Source organism: Bombus vosnesenskii, unplaced genomic scaffold (assembly GCF_011952255.1).
Source record: "Bombus vosnesenskii isolate JDL3184/JDL3185 unplaced genomic scaffold, Bvos_JDL3184-5_v1.1 scf7180000013267, whole genome shotgun sequence".
Lineage (NCBI taxonomy): Eukaryota > Metazoa > Arthropoda > Insecta > Hymenoptera > Apidae > Bombus > Bombus vosnesenskii.
Window position 1 is genome coordinate 3,596,110 of NW_022882927.1, and position 20,072 is coordinate 3,616,181.

At 40.5% G+C, this 20,072-nt stretch overlaps 1 protein-coding gene across 1 annotated transcript in view; it reads left to right on the plus strand.

Annotated features, from left to right (window-relative positions):
• Nucleotides 1-1,600: 1,600 nt before the first annotated feature.
• The window catches only part of LOC117230620 (complexin), a 322,043-nt gene continuing 303,571 nt past the window's right edge, over nt 1,601-20,072 (plus strand). Inside the window, exon 1 of the mRNA XM_033488233.1 lies at nt 1,601-1,962. The gene's annotated coding sequence lies outside the window, so the exon portion shown is untranslated. The remainder of the gene's footprint in view (nt 1,963-20,072) is intronic.

Here is a 20,072-nt window from a genome sequence, read left to right on the forward strand (position 1 = left end):
TATCGAGCCAGATGAACGAAATAACCAGAGCCGGTGTGCTTCTTTTATCGATTCATGAGATGCATGCGTATGTAACTGCGATATTCGGATGAACTTATAGCGGAAATGGCCATCGCTATATTTTCGTCGAACGATTTATGTGCCGCCTTAAGAATGACAAGTATACGATAACAGTGACAGAACAATTTCTCATCTTGACCGTGGCAAGGCAAGATGCAAAGAGCTGTCTAAATTCTCGTCATTCCACGACCTATATTTCTCCATTTTTGCAGTTTCGTACGAGCAAAGTTCTCTCTAGCGATAGTTTCGACGCTGCGGTGCACTTGTTTGCGAAGAAATCGAAGAAGCTCCAAATAGCGACGAAGCGATCGTATCAAGATACGACGATCGAAAAGAGAGAAAAACGAATCTAACGGAAAATGGAGCAGTAACCAAGCGACAGAGGGTAAGACGCGATAACTTAAGTACAATTAAAGAATTCGACGACTAGAAAGGGAAATCTTACCATTTTGACATATCGCAAAAGCGTAGAAAAGAGTTTAAGAGATTAATCGATCAAGATCGATTAGAATCGATAAGAAAAAGATCTATAATAGAGAAAAATAATCATCCCATTCCCATGCATAGTTCTGCTAGGTGTCTTTTAATTGCCATTATTTTCTAAATGTTTCCTTTTCATAAATAGCACAACCTTGAACGAGAACTGCAGACTCAAAGAACTTACCTAAATTTTGAATCGTCTGAATCCAAGTTTGAACGAAATTCCAGTATCAGACACACAGTGACAGACAGAAGAAAGTTCAAAACTGATACACTACATACGAATTGAATTAACTTTTGTATTAGCAATATTTTACCACACTGATAATAGTCGTCTATTCTGTGAAATTGCACGTCTATTACATTTATTCATCGCCCTCGTTAAATATGAATCCATTTCATAAAATTACCATGTCTTTCTATTTCATAATAGATCATCATCCGCCACTCTATATACATAGTGTATATAACGAAATCAGTATGCCAATGGGTTAGAGAATTCGATGAGAAGCAAAAAAAGGAGGCATCTCGCCGTAAGAAAGAGTAGGAAATTAATCGAACAGGCACGCGAGAGATCCAAGGAGTACAGGAAGCACATATTAAGGCGAAGGAGAATATAGAAGTGCAGGAATACCGGGTGACACTCGCGTATAAAGCGAAAGAAGGGGTGGTAAATAAGGGATAAGGAAAGAGTGAGGCACGCGAGGGGTGAAAGGAGAAAGAAGGAAAACAAGGAGGAGGAAAGAAGGGAAAGGCAATAGGTATAGAACATAGAGATAGAAACGTGTGGTACGCGTACGCCCCGCCCTCTTCTCGACTCGACTCGTCGCCCTCCTTCTCCCTTTTCCTCTCGAACCCCTGGCGATAGGGTTCCGTTGGTCGTGCACCCTCTTCGACCCTCTGTCGGTGTAGCTTTCTCTGTCTCTCGTCTTTTCTCTCCTCTTTGCGCTCGTTTCCTAGCTTACCTCATACCATTTTCGATGGATCGATGGTAATTCGGGTAACCCTCCGCGGCGTGGCGCCACCGTCGCCGCCACAGCAACTCAGCCGCTCAGTCGGAACTCGGGTTCACTCAGTCTACGACCGTTTGCCACGAGACTTCGATCACATCGGTCTTTCCTCGTCTCTCTCTTCCTCTCCTCCCTTCTTTTTCCCGCTTGGAGGACAGAAAGCAACTACCACCACCACCGCCACTCGACGCCGTCGACGCCGACGCCGCCGCCGCCACTATCGCCACCACCACCGCCACTGTCACCGCCACCGACGACCGGAGAGACGCACGTAGTCTAAACGTGAGACTCGTACGGACGTTGTCGTCGTCCTCGCCGGTTGCCTCTTCGTACACTCTGTTTTTCGAGCCAGCCCTCCGGTTGTACATCGACTTCGTCCACCGTCAATCATCGTCTCCGATCAACAACAAAAAAGGTCAGTCACATTAATATCCCATTTTATCCGATGTAATTCACGCATCGTTGTATACACCGGTGATCACCGTAACTCTCACTTTTCCGTTATTTAATACGCGGTCTCTGTATGCTACGTAGTCTCTCGCTCCTCCCTTGTTGTCGTCGACGTTTTTCTACACGTTCCGTAGAAAGACGTGTTATTTATACGGTCTGCTTGTCCTTGTTGATACAACAATACACGCGAGGTTGTTTGGCGTTATCGGAAATATGGCCATGTTTGTTCTTCTTTATCGTGTTAGACGATCGAGCTGCGATATCTGTAAGAATTTCGACGGACGAAACCTGCTGGAAGAAATCCGCGGGAGGAATCGAAATATTTTGAACACGAAGCCGCGTCGAGTCGAGTTGCAGCTAAGTTCACGATGCATCGCGCGTACCCAAGTACGTTGTCGTCTCTCGTCGGCGTATTTTCCTCTCTGTTTTCGTCTATCTGCCTCTGTTTTTCGTGGCCGCGAGAGGCACCAGTTCCGGTGCCACAGCTCGATAAAACGCAAGGGTTAGGCCGCTGCAGGTCTCCTCCATCGATCTTGAACGCTAAGTCGCCGACGTTCGTGGCTTTCCACCTTCTCTGGTGGCCGTGTGCACGGTGCACCCGTCGTCAAAGTCTCCGCGCGATTTCCCCGCGGAAACCTCCGCCACGTCGTTATCGCTCCCTTCGTCGCACGTACCCCGCACCGTACTGCCTTTAACCTCTTGCCGTGTATTTCGCTTCGACGAATTTCGCGTTGCTAACGAACCATGGGAAATTCCGCACGCGCATCTCCGATCCGTAAACAAACTTCTAAATGAAATTGAACGTAAACAATTCGAGCAGTAACATTTTTTTCTCCCCTGTTCTCTCCGGCCGATATGCGGAAAGATACGCTCCGTTGGAATATTTGCGTACGAATTTTACCGTGATGTTTTCGCAAGCGAAACGGTGGAAATTGCATTCCGGGCAACCGGAATGTTATGTTAACGTAGCGTTATCATTCTCCGTATTGGGTAAACCGGGGTTCCATTAGGGAAATGTAGCTTCGGAGGGTCTTAAATTGAGTGGCAGTTAAAAGGGAACCATTTCTGTGATGTATGCGGCTTGATGGTACGTTGAAGGTGTATCGAGAGCGCATCGTTCGTTGCTCCGAAACGAGCGTGTTCTCGAGGATAATCCATTTGGATCGATGTCTAATTCAGCAACCATCTGCCTTCGATATTTACGTGCCTTTCAGTAGCGCGAATGAACTTTCGCTATTCTTGTTAGCTTTGAGAAATAGAAAGGCAAATGAATGGGCGAAAAGATGCCAAGAGTTCGTTTTGGAACGTTAGAGAGATACAACGATGAACGAAAGAAAGTTGTAGGGATAAGCGACACAGAAAAGTATTTCAACCCCTTGAAAACAGATTTATTTGACAAGAACGATTAAATTCTTCGGAATTAACGTAGTAAGAAAACGTTCAGTACGAAGTTACTATTAATGTAATGTATTTGTACTCGTGCACAAGTATGAATTTTAAACTTTCATACTGCCCGCCACCGCAAGGAAACGACGAAGGAAGATCGGAGATCTTTTGTTCCTTTTTCTATACTTATACAAATGGGAGCATAAATGGACGCATAAGTGGAATGGTACAAGCAAAAAGTCTTCGAAACTAATTATTCAAGTTCCTTCGTTTATTCGTTTCGTCGTAGGATATTAAGCGGCATTGCGATTATCTCGTACCGCGTGAAATTCCTAAGAAAATATAATCTTCCGAAGGTACAGCAATCGAGGGAGGTTTCCAGCGTCTCCACCAAAGTTTTCAATATGTAGATTCGAATTTACCAAGTTCAAGTGATATTTAAGGCTCGAAACTTGCCGTGCGAATTATTCGCAAATCCATTTGTTGGTTGGCGATCGTCGAACCCTCTCCTTCGTAGCGTAACGTGAATTCGAAATTTCTTTAGCAGACATTTCTCAACTTCAAGAAGTTAGCTTACCTCGAAAATTAATTTCCTTTTGTCAAGCGGTGTTATTACCAACTTTACTTTATACTTGTTAGTCGGTCGGAAGGTTCGATTCGTCGTTGTCACAACCATTTGCCAACTCTGTGTCTGCCTACCCAATCTCTGCAGGTTCTCCAACCATTTAACTTGATAAATGTACGTTGCACGGCCTCGTAATTAATGACAGAGGTGATACGCTGCTGTCTGATTATGCGAATAGGCTTAACTCCGGTGCAATGAATCACAGACGTCTGTCGGTGGTGTGTCTGTTACCCCTGACGATCGTCGAACATATTCCAAAGCGTCAATGGTTGACTTGTTCTTAGCCGGCTGACCGTGGATTCATGAATCACGAGACGTCAGCTCCCGGACGAAGTGGTATATACTATCCTCGTGGTAGAAAATTCTCTCAAAAATCTCTCGCCAGTTGCTCAAAGATTCCGGATTTACACAGATTCACGCGAGAAAATGATTTCTTATCTCCGGACGTTATTTATCCCGACTCACGCGAAAAAATAATTTCTCACGACTTGAAGAGTAAGAATAATTCGATATTGGAAAAAGTACACGATTAATATTCGATTCTCAAAGAACAAACGACGTACTTCTATAAATTCATTCTTTGCAAGAAGATGAAACAAATGATGATAACTTGTGAGATAAAAAGGAACAGTTTTTGTCACGTCGTGTCTTCTTCTTTTTTATTCTTATTTATTTATAGACGCGAGAAACTCTAAACGAATAAAAAGAAAGAGGACATACAGAGTAACCTATAAATAAGACAGTGAGATAGGTCGGATAAAAATCTAAAACAAGGTAGGAGCTTGTATGTGTTGAAATAAATGAGGCAATTGATGAAAAAAGATCAGCGGCTGCAGTGAGCATCGATCAGTGTGGCTTCTGAACCACTCGTCCTTCAGATAAATTGCAAATTATTTTCCGATTATTACCAGATGCTTGAAGCGCCTAATTATTTCATTTATTTCATTTATTACGACACGATAGCTTGTTTAGATCGCGCAAGTATAGTTTGTCGAGGAAGAAAATACCCGAGAACGAGGAGTTAGATTTTCCCTCTATCAGGTAGGGATTTTTCCGTTCTTTTGACTGTGAAATTTAAGTTCACACGCGTCGGAGCTCTTTCTCACGGCCCTAAGAAAATTCTGTCTGTTCGCATAGAGTGGCCTCTTTCCGCATTCCTACGGCACGTAGCATCGAAATTGAGACGTCCTTCCTGGGAAGTAACGTCTCCTCGGCGTTCTGCCCGACCGCATTACCATTTTTCGGCAATCGAACCGAATCGATAGCTCGCTACTCTGGCGCCGTTGCTTCGCCGTCGAGGCGTCGTTAAATCGACCCCGATTCGACCCTATAAATCGCGTGTAAACTGACTTTCTTTCTATTTCACCGTTTCGTTCGAATGCTATCTTACCGGTCGTAATTTACATTTTGCGTCAAGGAGATGCTGATTTCAGATAGTCCAGTCTGAGACTTATTACGTTCTCCGGAGTGCTTTGGGATTTCAACGAATATCCGACCGGAATCTTGGCGTTGATCAGAAATAATGTCGCGATTAGCTCTCTCGATAGTGACTCGAACGTTTACGATTTATGTGTATCTTATCTGTATCGTCGAGAATATTGCTCGAGTTCTTTCAATATCTGAGGATTTCACTCTTTCAACGTGGATTAAAATCTCGGGGTGCTGCAATAAGTATATTTGAGAAGTAAAAAAGGAAGTCGATTCGTGTGGATTTTGCATATAATTATTTACCTATTGGTTAATACGTACTCTTCATGTGGTGGATATTAAAATAGGAAATACATAATGACTTATGTATCCTCGGTACAATTATCAATTTTAACAATTCATAAATTTGCCAATAGCTTCAGCGAAAGAGTTTAAAGAACGTTGGACAATTTTCCCATTTACTTCTGAAATACTTGCATCCAGTTCTATACGCACGTACATATAGAACCTCGTGTTCTCTTCGTCTTTATCGATTCAATTGTATCTTTCTAACGTTAACGAATATTTCAAGCTTAAGGAAAATATGAAAAAACGGTTATTGGTATGCTGGACGTTTCCTTCAAATATTTCAAACCTGTTTCGTTTGTTAAAATAGGAGGAAGATTGAATTCCAAAAGCTCGAGAATAGCAGTAGGGTTTGCGTGAAATACGGTGACCCAATAATAGACACGGACAGTCGATCGCTTTAGTATTCGGAAGATCGTTCGAAATAGGAAGGCACTGTCATATTTTCTACAACGAATGATTATCCGATAGTCAAATTGCTTTGTCGATGGGATGATTCTTTAAACGACGCGATGTCCTCTTAACCCGGTCACCGGGTAGCGTAATGGACGACCCACCCACTTTCTTGGCTGACCAAACACCGACCGATACTACTAATCCCTGCGCCGAAAAATCTAACCTGATCGACCGATAATCGAATATCGGATTGTACTGAATCATGTTCGGCGAAACGCTGAAATGTTGAAAATGTACGAAGGGAATAACGTAAAATAAATCAACGAACGTTCGAACAATGAAGTACGGGAAGCTCGTTAAGCGGAACAATTCGTTTCTATTCGAGGCATAAAAACGATTATAATAACGTAGCGAGAGTTGGAAAGGCGATATCGCATACAAAGATAAATTACAGGCCATTGGCTCGAATTATACTGTTTATCCATTCGCTAAAAGCGAACCCTCGAAACGGTGTGTTTCTGTTGAAAGAAGTACTAACCTCGTTACCATTAAGCAAATTTAGCAGTGATATTTTTTTCTAAGTGAGGGTGATTTAGAGAATGTAGAGGGATGGAGACAGACCGGTGAATAAGAGAAAGTGGCGGTCTGAAGGACGAGTTGTCGAGTAAGGCTAAAGAGGGGGCGACAGTTTCCTCTTAACGAATTGGAAAGCGTACATACCTAATGCCAGAGAGCTTTCGTGGAAACTAATTTCGAGCAGTCTGGACTTACGGGCCCATGAGTTCGTAAGTAATTTTGGAAAGGCTTTGAGAGGTCGCGATGATAATTCGACCGGCGTCAGACTTAGGCGAACTAAGGGTAGGTCGTGGTGCGCCGGCCTGGAGCGTTAGATGAAGGAAAAAGGGCGGAACCGAGCTGGAAACAAACGGAGGCTCCAAACGTATATTACAAGATTCGTAACTTACCTCGACATCGATCGAATTCGATTGCAGTGGCGAATGTTTTGAACTTGAACGAATCGAAATTCTTTAATGATCAGACGAAAAGAACGAGACGTATGGATAAGCCCATTTAACACAACATGAACAAACACATTGTGCTTTCCTCCGTGTTAATATATTTTTATTAACTCATTCGCTATTTATTAAAATTACGACGATTATCGCGGCAACTGTGTAACAAAAATTAGAAGAAAATCGTTTGATTGATTATTTAATCCTCAAAGTCTAGTGGATTTTATTTATAGTTATTTCATATTTGTTGGTCGATGTATAAAAATCTTGGTGTAGTAAATTTTAGAATAGATTTTCGAAAAAAAAAAAAAAATACAAAGTATAGAGGTATACAAAATTGCTAAAACAAACTTCTCGTTATGATATTTGGAGCGTGTAACAAATATCTGTATTTACACATATCTTTAGACGTGTTCATACAAATCTGAATTTGCAGAAAAATCCATTGTTTTAACAATTTCTATTTTCTGACGTGCTCATGCGCTATATCGCTTTATTTGTTCATCAAATACTATTCCGTAAATCTCTGCTCATACCATTCTTTTGGCCTTTTGATCGCGAAATACAATGAACAAATAGCTTAATCCATTTGATCAAACCACTTCGATTATGTTGTAACGTGTTCGCGCATTTCAAGTCGATCTTTATCCTCCGAGCTTCAATTCCTATTTTAAGCCACCTTTTGTTCGTTACTCTGTGTACATGGTGTTATAATCACCTTGTTTTTCAACGGTTCAGTATCAATTACGTCACTTTGCTGTTAAACGCTTGATTGTATTGTTTACTCTATAGCTTTTCGAAGACCTTTAAAGCATAGCATCTTGTTAGGAAACTATTACCTTTTACCTTATACACAGAACTTTGTAGTTAGAATTAGGATCTCGATAGGTACATCTATTTAATCGAATGAACAGGATAAGAAAGAAGACCGAGAACGTTTAACCGAATTCTCGTTAGCTCGTCCATTGTGAGAAACTCTGGAGCTGCTGTCAGATGTTGAGATATGGGCGTGAGGTCCTACAATCAGGACAGTCTTTCAGACGATTCGAAATAAGTCTCGAGAAATAGGCAGGCACAAAGAAGAAAGGGCAAGAATTTTACTGCTATCGAATTGTTGAATAAATATTAGCTGTTGTAGTTTCAAGTTGTTCGTTTTGGAAGAATATAGAATGTCATCGTCGAGCTAATAGATTGATCGAAAGATTCCAGCCAAGTAGATTGCTCGTTTTCTATTCCAAAAACGATATCCGAAAGGATTTTAACTAAACAATGTTACAAAATAAACAGTTGTTACCTAATTATATAACATTACTTCGAACTTTTTTAAATATTATAATATAAAGCGAAAAACCTATCACATGCACGTCACTGTATTTTATGCGAATCCGCAATCTACTAATTTTCACGAAAACTAGGAACAAAACCGCGGTGTCCTAGAACCCCGTAACCAGCGTACCCCTTCTGCGCGAAATGTATTTTGGCAAGGAATAGAATTAAATTTTTACTCGGCATTCGTACATTTGCCTGGAGCACAATAGTTCCGGCGGAATGCAAACAGAGGAACCAGTGCATCCGGTCGTCGATTTTAAGGTACAAACTCCACACACTGTTTTTCTCATGCAGTTTCAGCATTCGTTGCCGGCTGTTATCCTTGGCATCGTGCTCCTTTTGTTCCTCGCGTATGTCTCTTTCGGCCTTTCCTCGTTCTATATCTCGCCTCCCTTTTGAAATGACAACGCACCGAGAGACGGCATCCGTCGTCCTAATTCCTGCTTTTTCTTCTTTTCTTCTTTTTTCTTTCGCCAAACTGTGCGCTACTGCATCACGTAGACGGTACGTTACGCGCGTTCCGTCATTCTATAGATAATTTCGCAGAAGATGCACAACGCGTGTCCTGTCATTCTAGATAATTTCATTGTGTGGTCGCGATTGCACAGACACGATGAATCGTTTTCCAGCCAAGCCCCTTGATTATCGATCGGCCACGGCATATCGTCAACGATTATCAGTTTCGAATATAGCCTGTGCTATCCGTTGCCTCGTATATCGGCTATCGCCTCGTGTACACCGCCGTCAGCTCGATTATGCTTATATCTCGATAACGCGATTGGTCCCACGCGAAAGATTAAACCCCTTGTCGCCGTGTAATTCACGGAAAGTTTCGCGTACAATTTCACCGAATTCGGCTGTGTATCACCACCTCGTAATCGTCCCCGATCGGAACGATAAAATTTCTCTTCCCCAAAATGATAAGGTACGCTCCAATAAATATCAGAACACTGGCTGGCCTCGTATTCAGCGCGATAATCCATGCAGATTATTAAAGAAATTATCGTAATTTTGTACTGGCGCAGGATTACGACTTGAGAATTGAAAACGGAGAATTGTGAAAATTATTTGCAAGAATTTCGAAGAAAATTGATAAACTATATGTCGCAACAGTACTGTGGTGTAAATGTCACCGGTAGAATTTGAAATGAATTACATAATTCACAGTTGAAATCTGTGTTAAAAATGTAGCTAATTCTGTTTTTCAATCGCGAAATTTCGAATAGAATAATAGAATAATAACAGAATTATCGTTTAAAGAGACAAGCTCTTTATCCGTAAATACTTTTGCTGCTAAATTACGGATAGGTGATTAATAGAAAGTTTCTCGAAATTAATAGAATTTGTTACGTTAATGCAAGCACTGATATTTAAGTATTTAAAGTTGGTGGGAAAAATAATGGTTTCGTGGATGTAGAAACGAATTAATGGAATGTTCAGATTATTGACAAGCCTCTTTAAGAACGACATGGTACACGTTTGATATCGTACCTATCGTAAAATATCTAGTTTATCCTTTGATTTACTTTCTCCGTCTCTTTTTCTTTTTATATCAATCTAGATGATACGGCCAGAGTATATTTTATGAAGGGCTTCGAGCTTAAAAATAAAAGGCAGATTCGGGATCGCTGGAAGAGGCAGCCGGCGATCGATCTGTCCATATTTGTCTATTTGCTTTTAATCTCGTAAAGGAGCAAAGGTCGAACTCCGTCCGTAAGCCTATTAATCTTTAGAAATTAGGTCATCGTTGTTGTCCGATATTAACCGGCCAATCTTTTTGCTTCGTAGATGGAATATCTTGATGTTATTCCAATGGAAGGTATATCGATTTTGTGTCATATTCTCATATTTTAGTTACCAGTAGGTAAGCTTTATCGTGGAAAAAAAAAGCGATATTCCATGTGGGTTCTTAAGCACGTATTGTATTTGCCTTTAAACAATTCCCTCTGGGACACACGTGTGAAAGTGTAGGACGTTGCTTAATGATAAACACCTGACAAGCTACACGCTAATCGTCAGTCGTGTAATGTCTCGTAGACACAAGCATTGTGAAAATCTTCAGAAAAGTGAGAACGTTTCGTTCCCGTTGTAAGTATTAAAGTGGTTGAAAAATTCCTGAAAAATATTTTCCTCTCTTTTTCTCCGTGTCCGCGTATCGTCCATTTAATTCTACGATCTTTTCCTGTCTATTTCTCAACTGATTAATATCTCTTACAAAAGATTATTGGCTGTTTAGAGTGTACGAAGTGAAAACTAAATTTGCAAAATAGTTTTTCGTTTTCCCGCTGACCTCCTTTAAACTGTACTACCTTTGAAACATACGTGCGATTTGTCAAAGAAAAAGATAATATCACATTGACAGATAGTGCACGGAATATTTTCACCAACATACTATTTCGCGCAACGAGGAAAGGTTTTCTTCTCTGGAAAGTCGCTCAATTATTTATCCCCTTTTGCCGGTATGGTTTGTCGGTCAGATATCCAAGAGAAAATACAATTCTAAAATTCGAACGAGCGTATCCGATAAGGCGTGCAAAATCTCGGGAGGAAACAACGGAGAAGTTCGGGCAGGATTCCAAGATGCATTTCGACTGGTCGAAACTCGGGTATATTCACGTGTCTACGTGGCAAACCCCGTGGTCGATACAATTCTCGGGAGCAACGTCAGTGGAAAGCTACAAATGCTTTCATAATGTACTTCGGTTGTCCTACAGACCACCGAGATACCACTTCGAGTCCATCGGTGACGGTGCAAGGACGTCATTTGTCAAGAAAAGCCGTGACCTTTCGCGATATCGCTCGCCGATTGACCGTGTTCTTTCGCCCTTTTCTTCTCTCCCCAGTTCTACGAACCGTGTCTCCCTTTGTCGACCATTTTTAACAATCGCGTTTCGTTTAATCGCCGCCCCAAAGTATTCAGACACCTGCTCACTTCTGACGCGATGTAATTTAAGTAGAAAAATACGATCGAATCGAACTGGGATGGTTTTATTCTTCGTAATTAGTACAGCTATTTATAATACATTTATGGCAATTAACTATATGGTATGGTGGTGGTAGACTGGTGCGTATTAAACGTCTATAATATTATTCGTTAAATTCTGTCCTATGTCAATTATCAGTCGTATCAAAGAAGAAGAAATTTGTTATAAATTACGTATATTCGATGTTAGGAAGATTTCCGATACAAAATATTAAAAAGTTATAGTGTCATCATAAATAATCGGAATATTCTTATGTGATGTATTTGTATGAGCTTAGAATCGCAAATGGAAGTTATGCCTCTCTTGTAATTCGTAAAAATAATTTCTAAAAATTCTTCTATCGTTATTTTACACGAACGCAAACTTATGGCCGTCTAATTGTTCCTTTCATTATTTAAACCATTCGTCGTATTTTATATTACACCAGAAGATGCCCTAATCCTCATGCACAGGAATGTACGTAGTATCACGAACGGTAAATAATAAAACGTTTCACTGTTACGTCTGTTAATAATTAATTTAAATTTGCAGTCTGCTGATAAACATAAATTAGTAATTAATAGTTAATTTGTAGCCTTTCGTAGAATTCGCGTAATGTTACTGCAATTCCAAAGTATCCAGACGCTTATGAGCGATATAATCGCCGGAAGATTTGCGTATGGTACGGTAAAATAAAATAAAAATTCCTAATGGTAACAGTTTCGAAGATTAGTCCCATTCCTTGACCCGGTTAAATTTAGCCCGGTGTCTGTTTTTAACGGCTGTAAAAGGGATGCTGCCAGCACGACTGGAAAGATAGACTTTCGACAGAAATAACTGCTTAAACGAACGGATATAATTCACTCGACCTATATCGCTAATTCGGTAAATGTAATCTAGGTCGATCGAAAACGGCAACAAGATACCCGCAGAGGAGACGAAAACGTTAAGGCAATAGCTCCGCTGGAAATATCGCTGAATAGCGATATTCAGTCGTTGGGAAGTGGTTTCGCGTCTCTACATTGGCGAAACAATGTAACCGTATGAATTATGATTTAACATTCGCTGTTTCAATAACGGAAACAGCTAGCAAAATATTTCGGTTGACCTAGATCGAGACGCGATGTCCGTTATATGCGATGAACGTTATTAACGTGCGTCTGTTATAATTGATAACGTTCGAAATCGTGTTAATTTATTTTTCGCGAGAACCTCTTGCTAAGCTAAAAAATACGCCGTGTTTCGTTTAACGTTGGCGCGTAAATGTTGGGCAAAGAGATGAAATTCAGAACGTTCCAATTACGAGAAGCAACGAATCGGACGTTTTAATAAATACACCTCCCCCCCCCCCTCTTCCCTAAAAAATTAGGAGGGATCAACGAGCATAATAATAATAATTTATCGCACGATACACATTGGCGGATGCTGTCAGCTAGTTATCATCAATGTCATGCTAAATCTTCGGCTGCCGACCTACATTATAAATCAAGGATTAACATCGACCGCGATTCAAAATCCTATTACACGAGTAATTTATGTCTCATTCAGAGGGCGTGCGGGAATGAGAAAAAGAAAAACTTTCGTGCCGCATGGCGGTGGGCCATTTGACTTCGTAATTTCTGCGGCCGGAAGCTACAGCCCCGCTAGATGGAACATTTCGGTAATAAGTCGACGAGGGGAGGTTTTATCCTTTTTGCAATAGTCCGGCGTGCGTTGAATTTCCCGTGAAACCGTAAACTAAAATTTTACAATGGTGCGTGGCCGTCATGCTAAAGTAATTAAATTACCCGTACTTTCTATATCCATTATGGCGGCGTAATGAGAGTAACAAAATTATATTACATTACCAACTTTAATATAATATATTGCACCGGCCATTTACATGCATTAACCGTATTGATACGTTACGTATCATTGAATTACCGTGGTTATTGTTTCCGAATATTCAACAGCCCTTGTCCTCTTCAAAATGCAAATGTTCTTAGAATGGAAGATCCGCGGTGTTAACCACGAGAATCGTTCCTTCTTAAGTTTTATCCCTCCGTGTAGTTCCTGACCGATATATTACGCGAATGTTGAGCCACTTTAAAACTTTCCTTACCGCGACTCGAATAAATCATGATGCCGTACCTCGTATGGGTAACGGTGCGTGATGTACGGCTAGAAGATCCGTCCGAGACATCTTTGAGGTTGCAAATGGCGTTATTTTTCACCAGACCTTCTGCCTTTCTTTTTTTTTTTTTTTGTCGTTGCAGGCGTTGTAGCTAGATCTGACCATACATATTCTAGTTGGCGGCTATTTTTCTTGGAACCCGAGCCCACCAGTATGTTTAAGTTCAGACGTTTATTTTACGATAAATTATTATACCGCGTCGTTGTAAAGCCTGCGCGTACCAGGCAACTGATACGGTTAATATCGCAAGCTTTCCAGTTTAGTGGTATTATTCTGTATTATCCAACTATAGTCGCTGTACAAGCGAAAAAATTCTATCCGAAGAAACTTATTTTCGCACGTAGAATAACCCGCTACCTATCGTCCATCGTTGTCCAATCGAGAATTAATTAAATACACGTACATTCGATGAATTTGCAAGCTGGATTTTCCTCGAAAATGAAGCCTCTAACGCGTTCCCGTTATTCTCGATTTTCCACATATTTCGAGTCATAGAATCTGCCTGACTTCGCACGTAACAGAATTTAGAATGAACGGTGCATGTTGTACGGCGAGATGCTAGTCTTGCAACGCCCGTCCTGTTCTCTGTTGAATCGTAAATACGGAGACGAACTTGTGCCTCGAAGTAGGAAATATACGCAGGTGTCTGTGCAGATGTAGCGTGTGCATCCGCGTGAGTTTCGGAGTCGAAGCTCATTCGCAGAACGACAAATTACCAGTTGGATTAATCCGCCGGATGCCTAGTTGCACATACTTAAGATGCATACTACCGGTGCATATAGATAGCTGCATATGTAGGAGGATGGATTGTCTTCGTTGCACAATGAATCTGCGCGCTCTCTGATGAAATCCTTATCTGTTTTCCTTCCTACGACGCACAGACGTCTCCGTATCCTTCCAATTAGAAAAATAGACGATACATATTTAGTAGTTTGTTTGTTTCTACTGTACTCTCATTGTTGGTTCTATTCTCGTACTATAGTCATTTCGCGCGTGTTAAATTTTTCCAGTGTATATTTCGATATTAATCATCGTCGAGCGGAGACTGGATTATCGTTGTTACGAAAGTTGAATATTTTATATTGCGTAACGATAAAGCGAACAGTCGAATAAGGTTGACATTTATCTGAATGCGATAAATTTGCATTTTGCGGAAAATAAAATCCTTTATGCTTTATGCTTTAGCTTGTTGAATAATGAAACGAATAACTCTACGTGTATGTAAAATTATTCAGGATTTATTAACGGCTAGAGGTGCTGTTGAATAGCGTTTGTCAAACATACAGCTGGCTAAACAGGTCAGATGTTTTGCCAATTGATTCGTCACGAAAGGATAGATTATGCGTCGAAGCCAACTACGAACCAACATCGAAACCAAGTATATCTCACGTGCGGCCGGACTGTTGGCTCGTAGCTGTATTTTTTACACTTTGCAGGAAATTCACGTTGAAAAATCACGTGTGCGGTTAAAAGACACGGGAAAGTGGTTGCAAGAAATATGGCCACGTCCGTGCAAGGATTAAATTGCAGCCTTAGCGGGATACAGAGTCATTACAGTATCTCACGAGCATAGGAAACTAAATCTAGATGTCACGAGTCGTTGGTAGCAAAGCAGAAAGCAGCTGACTGTGTTACACCTTGTCCCGCTGTGCTTGACCCAGAACAAAATACGTCTTTCCACCGAGTTGGACTAGGTTGTCGTTGCATAATATACTCGAACTCGCGGTCACCCTTTGAGAACCTCTTGGACGTGGTTACTTGCGAAGCGCTCATTCTCACATCTTTTACCATTACATTTTTCTTTATCCTTTCTCACGTTCATCCTCCCTTTCAATTTTCTTTACCTTCTTTTCTAGTTTAGTTTCCTCGATCCTCCTCTATCTCTGTCGTCTCTGCGTGCTTCGTTTCCAGTCTCTCGTAACACCATCTCTATTCAACCATCTAAAATATTTCCTCTGCTCTCTCATCCTTTTCCACGGCAGCACACGCTCGCGTTTTCTGACTGTCTGTATCTTCGTCCCGCGCCCGCTCCAGCTTTGTCTTGATAGTTTGAGTGGCGGTAACGTGCCGCCTCTTCGTATCAAAATATGGCATCGAACGATGCCGTATCTTCCTCGATGATTCACTAGCGTCGCGCGACCATATACCGCATAGCGATTTACTACGCTCACCGGAATTATTCTGTTCGTGTAGGATGGTACGCAAATATAGCGATCTACGAAATTGATCAAACGTCTTCCCAATATTGTCGTTGCGTATAAATTGAACGGTAAATCGTAGTCGAAAATAATCGTATCTTCGATTGTCTTTTATTTTTTGATAGAGTTCCCTTAAATTGCCGTGCTATATTCACAGAACATTGTACCTTTTCTGCAATGTCACCGCGCGAAGAAGCAGATTTCAATGATCTCTTTCCATTTCCACGTACTTACTTTTTGACGCGTCGATCTCGTAATTACAAATAATTATGCGTCTTTAGTTTTCCTTCGGAACGTTTCAAATTTATTTCAATATGTTTCGAACACGAGCTACCAAATGCGAGAATATAAAAAAAGAATATAAAAAGATATTAATTTGAATATTGGAAATATTTGACCAATTGCACGAACTGCGCTGTGTGCAGGATAGAAAACGTACAGTTTAGAAAATTAAGCACAGAGATTGAATTTTACGGTCTGATTACACGTTGGCCTCCCTTCGTACGACGATTATTCACGACTGTTCAACTTGTTTGTTGCTTCCTCGTGTTTATTGCCACCGCAATATTTCTCTTTCAGTCCGATTTGATATATTACATAGCATCGGACATTTCTGAAATTATTAAGCAGACTTTGCTCGGCGATCCTCGAAGAAGCACGAACGTTTTATTCTTTCCCCTCTTTTGCGTGTTGAAAAATTTGGTTAATTAAATTTGGAATATAAATAAAGCAGTGGTTTTTACAGCGGTTCTTTTAGACAAAATAGCTGCGGGGCTAATATCTCAACTGCGGTGAGATATTTTTAATTAATTACGCGGAACCTACTGAATCGAGTAGAGTAAGAATTCGTTGCGGATCTCCCTCGGGTTGGGAGGATGAAATCCGATCTCTTCTCTTAAAAGGCAAATTATTCTTCGTGAAAATATTATTCGCTTCCCATTGGGAATTTTCACATTTTCGATTGAAAGCCGCTATCATTGCCTATTATTACAGAAGAATAAAAAAGTACGAGAAAGTGGGCCAATTATTTCGCGTCAAGTAGCCGGTAGCGAGCGAGCCGGTTTCTTTCTCTTAGACTTCGATTAAGAATCTTCCTCAGGGAGTTTGAACGAAAACGGCCATGGACTCTATCTATATTGTTCTTATTCCCAACTAATAAACTTTGCTTCTGATGAGCTCATCAACCGTCGAATATTGTTACTACACGGAGCCTATTTTTTGCCAATATCTTGCGCGATAGTCGCCTCGATCGTTGTAGATTGCCGCGGAATTGCTCTTCCTGTATTAGAGTCTTTATCGATCGCAACATCTCCTCTTTAGCGGAGAACTCTCGTTTTTCCTTTCAGATTTTTCTTTCTGCCAGCTTTGAGAAACAAATTTTTCATCTTTCATTTTTGTTCTTTTCATACGAATGGTATTTTTTTTTAATAATTTACAGCATTTGATTGAAAAGCACAGGCTACTTACACAGACTTACAAATTTGTGAATAATTACAGAATAAAAAGTACAGATTTTTTCGGACGATATTTATGCGACAGTTAGCTTTACTTTCCAATTTTTCTTTTTTTCTTTTAAGAAAGATCTTGCAAAGTAAAGGAGCTATTCATTGTATATGGAACTTCTATTCTTGGAACATCAGTTGGTGGCTGTCAGTCTCGGCAGGGGCTGGCATGTTTGAAATAAAATATTCTTTTGAAGCTGCAGTCTATTATCTGAAACGTAGCGCAGGATTTCTGGAAAACTTTAATGATCGTACAGATGTCAGCAATGTGAAAAAGAGAAGGATCTTTTAAAGAAATGTCTTTAGAAACCTCTAACAAGCCTCTAAAAAGTGATAAAATTACGATACAAAGGATATTCGTTCAAAATATGAAGAAGATTGAATGTGTAGTCCTGAAAATTTCATGACAGCAAAGTCAGAAAACAGTTCCAGGAAATACGCAAGGGAATTTTTAAGATAACATTTTCCCTCTGCGAGCTTCGTCACTGTAACATCGTCAGCAGTTTGAATTTTGATAAGTCGCGTTAACATCATTCTACGCATCTAACGTTTTAAGAAAATTAAAAAGGAAAACTCGATTTTTTAACCCAATTTTTGCAAGAGAAGGAAGAAAATTTCTCATTGAGATTTAATTGAAGAGATATTCCAAAGGTATCATGGGACCTTTGACTTTTGATTTTGTCCGAACCAATACTTGCAATTATCCGTGTACCATTCGCCTAGCATTCCAAAGAGGCAGAGAGAAAAAGAGAGAATGAGAGAGAGAGAGTTCAAAGCGGATCACGTGTCGTTATGATCGGTCGATACGAAGCGAATTCCTGAATTTCGAAGCACGATTTATGGAACAAATGGGAAATCTTTCACAGCGACAGGATCGAATCAAAGAAAATGGAAATTTCTTCGATCACGCGTGTCGGATCCGTTGCTCGATATTTACCTACCAATTTTCTACTCTTTGAAACGGTTACAATCCACAGAGGAAGCTTTACACGTTCAAAGTATTTCCTCTGCGTCGTATTTGTCGTATCCTTTCGAGCGTAGAGAGCGTCGATCATACGAAGAGATTGTCTTAAAAAATACGTATTTAGTACAGTAATCTGACGAAAAGCTAGGGAAAATCCGACATACTCGTATGTTTATTATTCTCGACCTGTACCGTTCTACCATTGTTTTTACCCTAAGCACGGTTTTTTATTGGATTGCCAGGGGTAACGTGTTTCCTAAATATATCCAAATTGAAACGAGCGGCACGCCAGCGTTCAAGGCACACCGGCTCGCCATTTCCAGAATTGTATTCTCCACGGGATTTCATCACGTTTCTCTTTTATACGCACCGATTTACCGACGAAATTGGCCCGACAACGATTCCTAACTCTCTTTTATTACGTTAAAATTGTGAAACTGTTAAATCTCTTGAAATGTTGCCCTAAACAAAAATATCTGCCGTGGTCGGGACAATTCGAACGACAGGGGCTATTTTCACCAACATTGTCGAATCTCTAAAGCGATGAATAATAATCAGTTCGTGGAAGTTGATGTATTTATCGGGAATTTAAAGACACAGAAACATAATGATGCTCTTTGTAACATTTGATGGATGAACCAATCTTCTGTTTGCTTTCTTTCTACTTCTTTAATTGTGTTCGTAAAAGCACGAGTTTCAACGAATTCGAATAACATTTACGACGATAAATATCCCTGAAATGTTCACGAAAGTATTGAAAATATCTATACATATACGCTAGTAAATTCAAATAGAAAAGCAAGAGATTAGCAATATAAAATTGATTGACAGCACATTGAACTTAAATTTTGTAAAACTGTTCCTCCATGAAACACGAAAAATGTAACTTGCGAGAGCTTACGATCTCCATGTGAGGTTGCCTGATATAAAATAAAAAAAAAAGCTTTACTTGAAACGCACGTTGTATACCTGCAATAATCGAAAATGTTTCAACACTTATAGTGTGTAATTCGGAGGACATTTTCACGAATATTGACGAGTCCTCAATCACGTTGAAAATTCGAGACGATGAATAATAGGTTCGTCGAGTAACGTTAAAGATGGGATGAATATCTATCCGGCAGGTTAACGATTGATCGCTTCCCTCTCGGATGAGACGATAAATTTTTGATTAAAACGCGAAACGCGCGGCCAAATAGCGTCCGTATGTACCATCTCGCAAGTTATTAGCCTCGCAACGATAAATGAGTACCCTTTAGATGATGCTCTCCTATTTTAATGGAATCTCGCAGCATTGATGAAGACTCTCTTCCGGCTAGAATCTGCCTGGGCGAAGGATCACGTAACTATTAGTTAAATGCATTTAGTGTCTATTAGTGGCGCGTTTCCGTGTCGTGCTATGGATGACTAACAATCTTTGACGGTGTTCACGCAAAAAGGGGCGATAGCCTGCGTCAAAAGGCGTGAAGCATCTCGTAAAAGCATGGAAAATTGCGTTATGAATGCACAGAGGGTTTTAATGGACATTTTGATGTCCAATTACCACGACCATTTCGCTTATAAATTAATTTCTCACGAAGCGCGCCAGCCTCTCGCGACTTCCTCTTCGCAGATGAATAGACACCTTTCGACTTCCATTTGGTCCGGCCAGTTGGACTGGATTGAATTATTTAAGAACGGCTCTTGTAAGGAGATACTTCGCTACCAGATGCTCTTAAATGGACTGCCAGTGAGCCGGCGTTTTTATCGT